Source organism: Mustela nigripes, chromosome 9 (assembly GCF_022355385.1).
Source record: "Mustela nigripes isolate SB6536 chromosome 9, MUSNIG.SB6536, whole genome shotgun sequence".
In the NCBI taxonomy this organism is placed as follows: Eukaryota; Metazoa; Chordata; class Mammalia; order Carnivora; family Mustelidae; genus Mustela; species Mustela nigripes.
In genome coordinates, this window is record NC_081565.1 from 78582877 (window position 1) to 78595787 (window position 12911).

The following is a 12911-nucleotide window of genomic DNA, read 5'->3' on the forward strand; positions in this document are numbered from 1 at the left end:
TTCCCCACAACAACAGGGGGTATGTAAGTTGATATTTACTAGATAATTCCATATTATGATCCAAAATGCTTATACCAACATCCATTTCCACCAACAAGAGTTTTTGTTGTTCCTCAAGCCCAAGAGACTAGGACAAGTTTTTACAACTTTTTAATCTTTTGTTAATCTAGATGGTGTAAGTGATGCCCCATTGGTGTTAACTTGTATTTCCATGATCAACAATGAGATTGAGCATGTTTTCATACACTCATCAAAGATTCATAGTTCCTCTTTCAGAATGCCTTCCCACATATCTTGCCCAATTCTATATTGGAATAGAATCTGATATAATAATATATAGTAATAGAATACAATATATATGTATGTATATATGTATGTTTTGTTGGTCCTTAATTTTTTCAGAAATTCTATATATACTCCAGCCATCAATCTTTTAAAGTATTCCAATGTCTTCACTAGTCTTTTTACTCTCCTTATGATAGCTTTTCATTTGCAAAAATTCTTAATTTTAATGTAGTCAAAGGTATCATTCTTATCTTTTATTATCAGCATATTTTCCTTCTTACTTAGAAAATCATTTCCTGGGGCGCCTGAGTGGTTCAGTGGATTAAGCCTCTGCCTTCGGCCCAGGTCATAATCTCAAGGTCCTGGGATCGAAGCCGCTTCGGGCTTTCTGCTCAGCAGGAAGCCTGTCTGCTCAGCAGGAAGCCTGCTTCCCCCTCTCTCTCTGCCTGCCTCTCTGCCTACTTGTGACCTCTTTCTCTGTGTCTAATTAATTAATTAATTAATTAATTTTAAAAATCATTTCCTGGAGGCACCTGCGTGGCTCAGTTGGTTAAGTGTCTACCTTCGGCTCAGATCATGATCCTAGGGTCCTGGGATTGAGTCCCACATCGGGCTCCCTGCTCAGAGGGAGCCTGCTTGTCCCTCACCCTCAGCCCCTCCCCCTGCTTGTGTTCTCTCTCATACACTCTCTCTCAAATAAATAAATAATCTTTAAAAAAAAAAAAAGCATTTCCTGCTCTGTCATAATTTTCTATATTTTCTTCAAATAGTGTTACAGCTTTGGCTTTCCCATGTAGGCCCGGAATTGATGTTTTAGATATCATGTGAAGTAGGGTTCTGATTTCAGTCTTTTTGGCGTGGGTAACTTACTGCTCCAGGAGCATTTCCTAAAAAGACATTCCTTCCCCACCAATCTGCAATGCCACATCTTCCATGTAACAGGTTTTTGATATGTGTTATAGGTTAATTTATGTTTCATTGGTCAGTTTTTTAATCTTTGTGTCAATGCCAGACAGTTTTACTTAGGATAGTTTTCAAGTAAATCTTGGTTTCTAGCGGGTCATAATCTCATCTCTTTACCAACTTCTTAAAAAAAGAGTATCCTGGCTATTTGTCCCTTTAGGATGAGTTCATCAGTTCCACTGAAAAATTCCGGGGCAGTATAATTAGTATATACAAAATCAATCTGGCAAGATCAATTAGACATTAGAACATTTATCTTCATTAGGATGAACAGGGCATATCCCTCCATTTATTTGGCTCTTTACTGTAGGGGATGAATGATGGCCTCAAAAGGATAAGTTCATAACCCCAGGAACCTATGAATGTGACCTTGTTTGGAAAAAGGGTTTTTGCTTTCACCCTGGCCTTCAATCTAATGGCAAGTGTCATAAGACACAGAAGAGAAGGTCATGTGAAGGTCGGGGCAGAAATTGGTGTTATTCAGCCACAAGCCAAGGAACACCTAACGCTGCCAGAAGCTTGAAGAGATAAGGAATGATCACCCCTTAGACACTGCAGAGGAAGGGAGGCCCTGCCAACATCTTGGTTTTGCATTTCTGCCCTACAAAACTGTGAGAGACTAAATTTCTCTTGTTCTAAGCCACCAAGTTTGTGGGAATTTGTTTTGGCAGTCATGGGAAACTAATGAACTTTTAATAAAGTTATAATTTCTTCACAATGATATTGTTTGTTGTATTTATACCCAAATTTCTTATTTTTATCGCTATTATAAATGGCATCTCTTGGAATTTATGTTTATTTGTGGTTTACTAATGATATTCAGGAAGGCAATTAATTTTTGGATGTTGATTTTGTTTTCAAAAAACTTCATTAAAATCTTTCTTTTTAATAAACATGTGTCAACATTTTACTGTAATCTTGTATGCAAGCGAGACAAAATTGTTCTTTGCAAGTCAATTAAGATATTTGTTCCTGGTAGGGAAATTTTCTAGGAAAAAAGAATACATTAGACACAGAAAGAAAGAACGGTCTATTTGAAAGTCACTGGCAGTCAGCTGATAGTTGCATGACTCACTAGCTACCCAGAACAAGTCTTCATTCCATCAAAATTTATCAGAAATTGACATAAGAATTTATTAGAAATGCTAACCTTTCCAAGAAGGAGGGTGTGAATTACAGCCGGAAAAGAACCCAGATCATTTTTCTCTTATGATGGCTTCGTCACTTTACCAAGCACACCTTCCCACTCCTACTGGCCCTCATCTCCAATTTGTCCTTAACCTATAGTCCTAATTTTAAGGCAAAATTCTAAGTTTAATCATGCTATTCCTAAATGTGAGTAAAAAACTCAGTGTTTTGGGAAGAAGCCAAAATTCTGAAATGGCCCACAAGGCCCTATAGGGCTTGGCCTCCCTCTGAAAGTCTTTCCTCTCATCTCTCTTGCCCTAGTGCTCTGGGCTGCAACCACATTGGTTTTCTCTTCGCTTTTGAGAATCCAAGTGCTCCTTTGCCTGTCAAGTATTTCTTTGTTCTTTTTTCTTTTTAGATTTTTTATTCATTTATTTGAGAGAGAGAGCAGGAGCAGTGGGGAGGGATAAAGGGAGAGGGAGAAGCAGACTCCCCACTGAGCACTCAGGACCCTGATGTGGGGCTCCATCCCAGGACCCTGGGATCATGACCTGAGCTGAAGGTAGAGGCTTAACCCACTGAGCCACCCAGGTGCCCCAATCTGTCAAGTACTTCTATAAACTATTTCCTCTAGCTGAAATCCTCTTTCCCTTACCTCTCTCCTAGCCAACTCCCCCCATCCCTCATAGCTCAGCTTAAAGTCGCGTCCTCAGAGTTTTCTCTGATTCTACCATATAAATAATAAATGACAATTGGCCCCACTCCTTCTTTATTGTTCCTGTTAACTCTCAGTATCTCTCCTGCCAGCACTCATGGATTTTTTTCTATTAATTTTTTTAACTCAGTTTTAAATTTATATTCACTGAAATTCGCAAATAGATAGTCTTATAATAATTACCACAAAATTTTCCTCGTGCTATCTTTTTGTATCTTCAGTCCTTCCCCTCCCCCTCAAATCCCAGCAATCACTGCAGTTTTGCCTTTACCAGAATGTCATTAAAATGTCATTGAAAAACAGTAGGATACCAGAATAAAAACTGACACACAGACCAGTGGAACAGACTAAGGAGCCCAGAAATAAACCCACGCATATACGGTCAGTTAATTTACAATAACGGAGCCATGAATATACAATGAAGACCAGATAGTCTCTCCAAAATTAGACACACACACACACACACACACAAATTAAACTAGACCACTATTATATACTACACACAAAAATTACCTCGGATTGAACTAAGGTCTTGAATTTAAGACCTGAAGCCATAAAACTCCTAGAAAAAAAAAAACACAGATGGTAAACTCCTTGACATAGATCTTGGTGATGACTTTTTATTTTTATTTTTTGAGGATTTTAAAAATCTGGCACCATAAGCAAAAGCAACAACAGCAAAAATAAACAAGTGGGACAAAATCAAACTCAAAAGCTTCTACACCGCAAAGGAAACAACCAACAAAATAAAAAGGCGGGGAGGAGTCAAGATGGCGGAGAAGTAGCAGGCTGAGACTACTTCAGCTAGCCGGAGATCAGCTAGATAGCTTATCTAAAGATTGCAAACACCTGAAAATCCATCGGCAGATCGAAGAGAAGAAGAACAGCAATTCTGGAAACAGAAAAACAACCACTTTCTGAAAGGTAGGACCGGCGGAGAAGTGAATCCAAAGCGACGGGAAGATAGACCCCGGGGGGAGGGGCCGGCTCCCGGCAAGCGGCGGAGCAACCGCGCACAAAATCGGGACCTAAAAGTCTGTTCCGCTGAGGGACATCGCTCCAGAGGCTACCCGGGGCAAAGCACACACGGGGTCAGCGTGGCCTCAGGTCCCGCAGGGTCACAGAAGGATCGGGGGTGTCTGAGTGTCGCAGAGCTTGCGGGTACTGGAACGGGAAAGCCGGCTACAGAGACAGAGCCGACAGTGAGCTCGCAGCTCGGGATGACCTTGAACCGGTCGCAGGCTTGGTGAGCTCGGAGCGCGGCCGGAGGTCAGGCAGACGGGAGTAACTGGGCGCTGTTCTCTGAGGGCGCACTGAGGAGTGCGGCCCTGGGCTCTCGGCTCCTCCGGGCCAGAGACCAGGAGGCCGCCATTTGTATTCCCGTCCTCCGGAACTCTACGGAAAGCGATCAGGGAACAAAAGCTCCTGAAAGCAAACCCGAGCGGATTACTCACCCCGGCCCCGGGTAAGGGCTGTGTAATTCCGCCTGGGGCAAAGACGCTTGAGAATCACTACAACAGGCCCCTCCCCCAGAAGATCAACAAGAAATCCAGCCGAGACCAAGTTCACCTACCAAAGAGTGCGGTTTCAATACCAAGGAGAGCAGCAGAATTCTAGAGGAGGAGAAAGCAAAGCACGGAACTCATGGCTTTTTCCCTGTGATTTTTTTTAGTCTTGCAGTTAATTTAATTTTTTTTTCTTTTTCATTTTTTTTTTCTTGCCTTCGGGTAAAATTTTTTTTAACTGTTACCTTTTTCTTTTTTAACGATTTTTTACTAGTTTATCTAATATATATATTTTTTCTTTTTTATATTTTTCTTAGGTGTTTTCTTTTTTTTAAATTCTTTTCTTTTTTTTTTCTTTTTCTTCCTTTTTGAACCTCTTTTTATCCCCTTTCTCCCCCCTCACGATTTTGGATCTCTTCTAATTTGGTTAAAGCATATTTTCCTGAGGTTGTTGCCACACTTTTAGTATTTTACTTGCCCCTTCATATACTCTTATCTGGACAAAATGACAAGACGGAAAAATTCAACACAAAAAAAAGAACAAGAGGCAGTACCGAAGGCTAAGGACCTAATCAATACAGACATTGGTAATATGTCAGATCTAGAGTTCAGAATGACAATTCTCAAGGTTCTAGCCGGGCTTGAAAAAGGCATGGAAGATATTAGAGAAACCCTCTCAAGAGATATAAAAGCCCTTTCTGGAGAAATAAAAGAAATAAAATCTAACCAAGTTGAAATAAAAAAAGCTATTAATGAGGTGCAATCAAAAATGGAGGCTCTCACTGCTAGGATAAATGAGGCAGAAGAAAGAATTAGTGATATAGAAGACCAAATGACCGAGAATAAAGAAGCTGAGCAAAAGAGGGACAAACAGCTACTGGACCACGAGGGGAGAATTCGAGAGATAAGTGACACCATAAGACGAAACAACATTAGAAGAATTGGGATTCCAGAAGAAGAAGAAAGAGAGAGGGGAGCAGAAGGTATACTAGAGAGAATTATTGAGGAGAATTTCCCCAATATGGCAAAGGGAACGAGCATCAAAATTCAGGAGGTTCAGAGAACGCCCCTCAAAATCAATAAGAATAGGCCCACACCCCGACACCTAATAGTAAAATTTACAAGTCTCAGTGACAAAGAGAAAATCCTGAAAGCAGCCCGGGAAAAGAAGTCTGTAACATACAATGGTAAAAATATTAGATTGGCAGTTGACTTGTCCACAGAGACCTGGCAGGCCAGAAAGAGCTGGCATGATATTTTCAGAGCACTAAATGAGAAAAACATGCAGCCCAGAATATTATATCCAGCTAGGCTATCATTGAAAATAGAAGGAGAGATTAAAAGCTTCCAGGACAAACAACAACTGAAAGAATTTGCAAACACCAAACCAACTCTACAGGAAATATTGAAAGGGGTCCTCTAAGGAAAGAGAGAGCCTAAAAGTAGTAGATCAGAAAGGAACAGAGACCATATACAGTAACAGTCACCTTACAGGCAATACAATGGCACTAAATTCATATCTCTCAATAGTTACCCTGAATGTTAATGGGCTAAATGCACCTGTCAAAAGACACAGGGTATCAGAATGGATAAAAAAACAAAACCCATCTATATGTTGCCTCCAAGAAACTCATTTTAAGCCTGAAGACACCTCCAGATTTAAAGTGAGGGGGTGGAAAAGAATTTACCATGCTAATGGACATCAGAAGAAAGCAGGAGTGGCAATCCTTATATCAGATCAATTAGATTTTAAGCCAAAGACTATAATAAGAGATGAGGAAGGACACTATATCATACTCAAAGGGTATGTCCAACAAGATTTAACAATTTTAAATATCTATGCCCCCAATGTGGGAGCAGCCAACTATATAAACCAATTAATAACAAAATCAAAGAAACACATCAACAATAATACAATAATAGTAGGGGACTTTAACACTCCCCTCACTGAAATGGACAGATCATCCAAGCAAAAGATCAGCAAGGAAATAAAGGCCTTAAACGACACACTGGACCAGATGGACATCACAGATATATTCAGAACATTTCATCCCAAAGCAACAGAATACACATTCTTCTCTAGTGCACATGGAACATTCTCCAGAATAGATCACATCCTCGGTCCTAAATCAGGTCTCAACCGGTATCAAAAGATTGGGATCATTCCCTGCATATTTTCAGACCACAATGCTCTAAAGCTAGAACTCAACCACAAAAGGAAGTTTGAAAAGAACCAAAATACATGGAGACTAAACAGCATCCTTCTAAAGAATGAATGGGTCAACCGGGAAATTAAAGAAGAATTGAAAAAAATCATGGAAACAAATGATAATGAAAATACAACGGTTCAAAATCTGTGGGACACAACAAAGGCAGTCCTGAGAGGAAAATATATAGCGGTACAAGCCTTTCTCAAGAAACAAGAAAGGTCTCAGGTACACAATCTAACCCTACACCTAAAGGAGCTGGAGAAAGAACAAGAAAGAAACCCTAAGCCCAGCAGGAGAAGAGAAATCATAAAGATCAGAGCAGAAATCAATGAAATAGAAACCAAAAAAACAATAGAACAAATCAACGAAAGTAAGAGCTGGTTCTTTGAAAGAATTAATAAAATTGATAAACCCCTGGCCCGACTTATCAAAAAGAAAAGAGAAAGGACCCAAATAAATAAAATCATGAATGAAAGAGGAGAGATCACAACTAACACCAAAGAAATACAAACTATTATAAGAACATACTATGAGCAACTCTACGGCAATAAATTTGATAATCTGGAAGAAATGGATGCATTCCTAGAAACATATAAACTACCACAACTGAACCAGGAAGAAATAGAAAGCCTGAACAGACCCATAACCAGTAAGGAGATTGAAACAGTCATTAAAAATCTCCAAACAAACAAAAGCCCAGGGCCAGACGGCTTCCCGGGGGAATTCTACCAAACATTTAAAGAAGAACTAATTCCTATTCTCCTAAAACTGTTCCAAAAAATAGAAATGGAAGGAAAACTTCCAAACTCATTTTATGAGGCCAGCATCACCTTGATCCCAAAACCAGACAAGGATCCCACCAAAAAAGAGAGCTATAGACCAATATCCTTGATGAACACAGATGCGAAAATACTCAACAAAATACTAGCCAATAGGATTCAACAGTACATTAAAAAGATTATTCACCACGACCAAGTAGGATTTATTCCAGGGCTGCAAGGTTGGTTCAACATCCGCAAATCAGTCAATGTGATACAACACATCAATAAAAGAAAGAACAAGAACCATATGATACTCTCAATAGATGCTGAAAAAGCATTTGACAAAGTACAGCATCCCTTCCTGATCAAAACTCTTCAAAGTGTAGGGATAGAGGGCACATACCTCAATATCATCAAAGCCATCTATGAAAAACCCACCGCAAATATCATTCTCAATGGAGAAAAACTGAAAGCTTTTCCGCTAAGGTCAGGAACACGGCAGGGATGTCCATTATCACCACTGCTATGCAACATAGTACTAGAGGTCCTAGCTTCAGCAATCAGACAACAAAAGGAAATTAAAGGCATCCAAATCGGCAAAGAAGAAGTTAAATTATCACTCTTCGCAGATGATATGATACTATATGTGGAAAACCCAAAAGACTCCACTCCAAAACTGCTAGAACTTATACAGGAATTCAGTAAAGTGTCAGGATATAAAATCAATACACAGAAATCAGTTGCATTTCTCTACACCAACAGCAAGACAGAAGAAAGGGAAATTAAGGAGTCAATCCCATTTACAATTGCAGCCAAAACCATAAGATACCTAGGAATAAACCTAACCAAAGAGACACAGAATCTATACTCAGAAAACTATAAAGTACTCATGAAAGAAATTGAGGAAGACACAAAGAAATGGAAAAATGTTCCATGCTCCTGGATTGGAAGAATAAATATTGTGAAAATGTCTATGCTACCTAAAGCAATCTACACATTTAATGCAATTCCTATCAAAGTACAATCCATCTTTTTCAAAGAAATGGAACAAATAATTCTAAAATTTATATGGAACCAGAAAAGACCTCGAATAGCCAAAGGGATATTGAAAAAGAAAGCCAACGTTGGTGGCATCACAATTCCGGACTTCAAGCTCTATTACAAAGCTGTCATCATCAAGACAGCATGGTACTGGCACAAAAACAGACCCATAGATCAATGGAACAGAATAGAGAGCCCAGAAATAGACCCTCAACTCTATGGTCAACTAATCTTCGACAAAGCAGGAAAGAATGTCCAATGGAAAAAAGACAGCCTCTTCAATAAGTGGTGCTGGGAAAATTGGACAGCCACACACAGAAAAATGAAATTGGACCATTTCCTTACACCACACACGAAAATAGACTCAAAATGGATGAAGGACCTCAATGTGCGAAAGGAATCCATCAAAATCCTTGAGGAGAACACAGGCAGCAACCTCTTTGACCTCAGCCGCAGCAACATCTTCCTAGGAACAACGCCGAAGGCAAGGGAAGCAAGGGCAAAAATGAACTATTGGGATTTCATCAAGATCAAAAGCTTTTGCACAGCAAAGGAAACAGTTAACAAAATCAAAAGACAACTGACAGAATGGGAGAAGATATTTGCAAACGACATATCAGATAAAAGACTAGTGTCCAGAATCTATAAAGAACTTAGCAAACTCAACACCCAAAGAACAAATAATCCAATCAAGAAATGGGCAGAGGACATGAACAGACATTTCTGCAAAGAAGACATCCAGATGGCCAACAGACACATGAAAAAGTGCTCCATATCACTCGGCATCAGGGAAATACAAATCAAAACCACAATGCGATATCACCTCACACCAGTCAGAATGGCTAAAATCAACAAGTCAGGAAATGACAGATGCTGGAGAGGATGCGGAGAAAGGGGAACCCTCCTACACTGTTGGTGGGAATGCAAGCTGGTGCAACCTCTCTGGAAAACAACATGGAGGTTCCTCAAAATGTTGAAAATAGAACTGCCCTATGACCCAGCAATTGCACTATTGGGTATTTACCCTAAAGATACAAACGTAGTGATCCAAAGGGGCACGTGTACCCGAATGTTTATAGCAGCAATGTCCACAATAGCCCAACTATGGAAAGAACCTAGATGTCCATCAACAGATGAATGGATCAAGAAGATGTGGTATATATACACAATGGAATACTATGCAGCCATCAAAAGAAATGAAATCTTGCCATTTGCGACAACATGGATGGAACTAGAGCGTATCATGCTTAGCGAAATAAGTCAAGCGGAGAAAGACAACTATCATATGATCTCCCTGATATGAGGAAGTGGTGATGCAACATGGGGGCTTAAGTGGGTACGAGAAGAATAAATGAAAGAAGATGGGATTGGGAGGGAGACAAAACATAAGTGATTCTTAATCTCACAAAACAAACTGAGGGTTGCTGGGGGGAGGGGGTTTGGGAGAAGGGGGTGGGATTATGGACATTGGGGAGGGTATGTGCTTTGGTGAGTGCTGTGAAGTGTGTAAACCTGATGATTCACAGACCTGTACCCCTGGGGACAAAAATATATGTTTATAAATTTAAATGTAAAAAATAAATAAATAAATAAATAAATAAAAAGGCAACCTACTGAATAGATAAAATATCTATCAATCATTTCTCTGTTAAAGGGTTAATTTCTAAAACATATAAAGAACTCATACAACCCAATTGCAAAAAAACAAATAATATGATTAAAAAATGGGCAGAGAATCCAAAAAGACATTTGTCCAAAGAAGACATACACACAGCCAACAGGTATATGAAATGATGCTGTACATCATTAATCACCAGGAAAATGCAATTCAAAACCATAATGAGATATCATTTGCCCCTGTTAGAATGGCTAGACTCAAAACAATAAGTAGTAAGTTTTGGGGAGGATATGGAGAAAAAAAGATCCCTTGTGCGCTGTTCATAGGACTGTAAATTGGTGAGCCACTAAGGAAAATGGTATAGAAGTTTCTCAAAAAGAAATTAAAAGTAGAACCATCATAAGATCCAGTAATTCCGCTGCTGGGTATTTATCCAAAGAAACTGAAAATACCAATTAGAAAAGATACATGTACCCCCATGTTCATTGCAGCATTATTTACAACAGCCAAGATATGGAAACAACCTATGTGTCCATCGATGGTTACATGATTAAAGAAATATGTACTCAGCCACAAAATAAAAAGAATGAAATCTTGTCATTTGCAACAACATGGATACACCTCAAGGGCCTTATGGGAAGAGAGATGAGTCAGAGAGAGAAAAACAAATTTCATTTGATCACTCTTACAGGTGGAATCTGAAAGTAAACAAACTAATAAATTACCAAGCTCATAGATACAGAGAACAGATTGGTGGTTCCCAGAGGAGAGGCCGGGCATGGGAGAAAGAGGAGAAGAGGTTTTTTTATTTTATTTTTTTTTTCAGTTTAAATAATTTTAAGTTAAATAATTTTAAATAATTTGATGGGGTACCTAGATGGCTCAGTGGATTAAATATCTGACTCTTGATTTTGGCTCAGGTCATGATTTCAGGGTCCCGAGATGCAGCCCTGAGTCAAGCTCTGTGCACAGTAGGGAGTTTGCTTGAAATTCTCTCTTCCTCTCCCTTTGCCCTTCCTCCCACTTATTCTCTCTCTCAAATAAATAAATAAATAAATAAATAAATAAATCTATAAATAAATAAATAGAATATTTCTTAAGAAAACACACACATATATACCATTTTATGAATAAAGTAGGTGTCTGTGCAACCATCACTTAGGGAAGAAAAATTTCCTTGTGCTATTTTTTCAATCAGTCTGTCCCCACCCCCTTAAGCCCTGTCAAGCACTATAAATTTACCTTTTCCAGAAGGTCATTTAAATGCTACCAAAGAATATAAAGCATTATAGATATGATTTCTATCATTCAGCATTATGCAGTTGAAATCCATTTATGTTGGGGCGCCTGGATGGCTCAGCTGGTGAAGCATCTGCTGGGGGCTCAAGTCATGATCTAAGGGTCTTGGGACTCAGTCCCACATCAGGCCCCCTGCTCAGCAGGGTGTCTGTCCTTCTCCCTCTACCCCTCCCCCTGCTCCTGCCACGCTCTCTCCCTCTCGCTCACTCTCACTCTATCTCAAATAAATAAAATCTTTAAAAAAAAAAAAGAAATCCATTTATGTTGTTTGTGTATCAATAGTACATTGCTTTCCGTAGTTGAGTAGGACCCCACTGTATGGGTGCACGGCAGTCTGTTTCCATTCACCAACGGAAGAACATCTGCATGGGTTCCAGTGTGAGGCAACTACGAATAAAGGTGTTATGAACGTTCATGTACAGATTTTTGTGTAAACACACATTTTCATTTCTCTTCGGTAAATGCGTAGCAGTTAGATGGCTGTGTCATATGGTAAATGTATGTTTACTTTTATACGAAAGTGCCAAACCGTTTTCCCAAGACACTGCCACTTTGCATTCCCACCAGCGATGAATGAGAATTCCGGTGTTCTGCATCCTTGCCGGTACTTGGTTTTGTCAGGCTTCTTTTCCTTTTATTTTAGTCATTTTAATAGTGAATCTGATATCTAATTAAGACAGCCATTTGCATTTTCCTAATGACTAATGATGGTGAACATCTTTTCATGTGCTTATTTGCCATCTGCACATTTCCTTTGGGGAAAGAGCTGTTCAAATCCTTTGCCTAGTTTTTTGGGTTTTATTTTTTGGCTTTTGTTTGTTTGTTTGTTTGTTTACTCAGGCTGTTTGTTTTCTTACCATTGAGTTTTTGAGAGTTCTTTGTATTTTCTTTATACAAGACCTTTTTCAGACATATGATTTACAAATATCTTCTCCTAGTTTATGACTTTTCATTTTATCTTGTAACCATCCTTAGGAAAACAAAGGCTTTTAGTTTTGATTAAGAAGAAATAAGAGAGGGAGACAAACCATGAGAGGCTCTGGACTCTAGGAAACAGACTGAGGGTTGCAGAAGGGAGAAGAGTGGGGGTAAGGGGTAACCTGGTGGTGGGTATTGAGGAGGGCACGTGTTGTGACAAGCACTGGGTGTGATACACAACTAATGAATCATTGAACATTACATCGAAAACTAATGATATACTGTATGCTGGCTAACTGAACATAAAAAAAAAAAAAGAAATAATAAAGCATATATCTCTTTTTCACTCCAAAGGTTTTTAGTTCTGATGAAGTTCAATTTATCAGTGTTTTATGAATCACGCTTTTGGTATCTAAGAACTCTTAATTCACAAAAATAAAAATTTTCTCCTGGAACATGTATAGTTTT